The sequence below is a fragment of the Schistocerca nitens genome, chromosome 4 (genome assembly GCF_023898315.1).
Source record: "Schistocerca nitens isolate TAMUIC-IGC-003100 chromosome 4, iqSchNite1.1, whole genome shotgun sequence".
NCBI lineage: Eukaryota > Metazoa > Arthropoda > Insecta > Orthoptera > Acrididae > Schistocerca > Schistocerca nitens.
This window is the reverse complement of record NC_064617.1, coordinates 689,410,986-689,413,134: the sequence shown is the minus strand read 5'-3', so window position 1 is coordinate 689,413,134 and position 2,149 is coordinate 689,410,986. Positions and strand designations below refer to the sequence as shown.

Genomic DNA, 2,149 nt, shown 5'->3' with positions numbered 1-2,149 from the left:
TGTCTCATAGAGTGCATTCGTCCAAGATGCACTGATGCTGCCCTAGACCTTATGGTCTGTGGTGTGAAGAGCTGCCACTCTCTTTCACGTTTGGTGCACAATATTGATACACCCATTCTTTTGCCATTCTTGGGACAGGATAATACTCACCCACACACTGCTGGTGAAACTCAATGCACTCTCTATGATGCGCATCAACTTTCCTGGCCAGCAAGATCTCCAGACTTGTCTCCAATCGAGCACATGTGGGATATGATAGGAAGGGAAGTAACCCATGCAACTCGTCAACCAATAACTCCTACAGAACTATGTGAATAGGTCGAGCAGGCGCGCAATACACATACCAGGACAGTAATCGCAAAGGTACGATCAACTGGAGGCCAATGTTAGAGACTGCACTGTCAGCTGTGGAGGCTACACCATGTACTACTATGGGTGTTGTAGCACAGGTCGATACCTGCTACCTTAGAACCGCTTGTGCTGTTCATCTGTAAAAGTAATCATTTCGTGTACTCCACATTCACTGTTCCAACGATAAATCTTGAGTAAATTGGAAACTTGTAAGAGAGTGTACTAATTTTTTCCTAGCAGTGTAGATTCAAATACATACATAGAGGATACAATCATAATTTTATATTCTTTGAATTTTATATTTCAGGATTCTCTTGGTGATAGGCTTCCAATAAATCTGAGTGCTTCAATTTTTGTCAGTTTTAGCAATCTGTTCATATGCACATTGCTGCCCTTCCCTATATTATTATACAGTATGATAAATGTGGATGAATTAGTCCACATTATATCTTCAACAGTACCTTTACATCAACTGTGTGAGACATTTTCTTTATTTAAATACATTGCTGCTTATTTTTGAGCTGATCTTTTCTATTTAATTTTCTAAGTCATAAGTATGTCTGTTGTCAATCTCAGGAACTCCCAACTGTCAACTTCTGTTAGCAATTTGCCCCTAAGCCTTATGTTTAGTTTCTGTTCATTGGTTGTTTTCTTAGCAAGTATTTCCGTGTAGGTTGTTTTCTTTTCATTTACAAATAGATTTTTTTCACTTAAATATTCATTTTCCCTTTCTGTGACCATGATAGTTCTTGCTTCGAAATCATCTGTGGCACCTGAATACAAGGTTACATCCTCTTTGACTGATGCTACAATATCTTTTACATACAATATAAACATTAGTGGACCAAGTATTGAGCTACACCATGCTTTACCACTTGAATGTGAGAGTAAAAGGTTTCTATCTCATTGTTTACATTGTTTCTTAATTCTACACTTCGTCCTCTGCTTTCTAGAATCGATTTTATTGGACTGACTGCATTCCCACTGATGCCATATGTATGTAGATTAGTAGAGTAGTATACAAACTTTCCTTTGCTCTTCCAAAGCTCCCTCCCATAAATCCATACAGTGCTTCATCCACGATATTTTGTTTTCTATGAAGTTTATAACTCTTATTTATAAGTTTATAAGACAGATAGAATGTGTAGAATGGCAGCACAAGCAGTCAACTGGTCAATTTACATGGGCGTGATAATTGTCCAGCTCAAACACACTCCAATATTGAATCATTTCGAATTTCTACAGACAGTACTCACACCACAGCACTCTGTCTTGAGGGGACAAGTGGACCATCCGACCGCCGTGTCATCCTCAGTTGAGGATGCGGATAGGAGGGGCGTGTGGTCAGCACACCGCTCTCCCGGTCGTTATGATGGTTTTCTTTGACCGGAGCCGCTACTATTCGGTCGAGTAGCTCCTTATTTGGCATCACGAGGCTGAGTGCACCCCGAAAAATGGCAACAGCGCATGGCAGCTGGATGGTCACCCATCCAAGTGCCGGCCACGCCCAACAGTGCTTAACTTCGGTGATCTCACGGGAACCGGTGTATCCACTGCGGCAAGGCCGTTGCCACACTCACACCATACATGATCATGAAAGCTGCCCAATACCTACTGAGTATTAGTTCGCTGCTCAGCCGCCCATAGCGCGACATGGTAAGGTTAGGTGCATTCCTGATCCCCAGCCTCTCCAGTTCAGGTGGCTCCCGCCATAAGCTGGAAATGTCAATCATTCTGGCAACAGTCTACCTTGGCTAAATGGTCACACATGTCAGCCAGAATCGTCCTAGGAAACCTG

General features: G+C 42.2%; 1 pseudogene; it reads right to left on the bottom strand.

Moving 5' to 3' along the window:
* Positions 1–1,806: 1,806 nt before the first annotated feature.
* Positions 1,807–1,923, bottom strand: LOC126254149 (5S ribosomal RNA; annotated as a pseudogene).
* Positions 1,924–2,149: the final 226 nt, after the last annotated feature.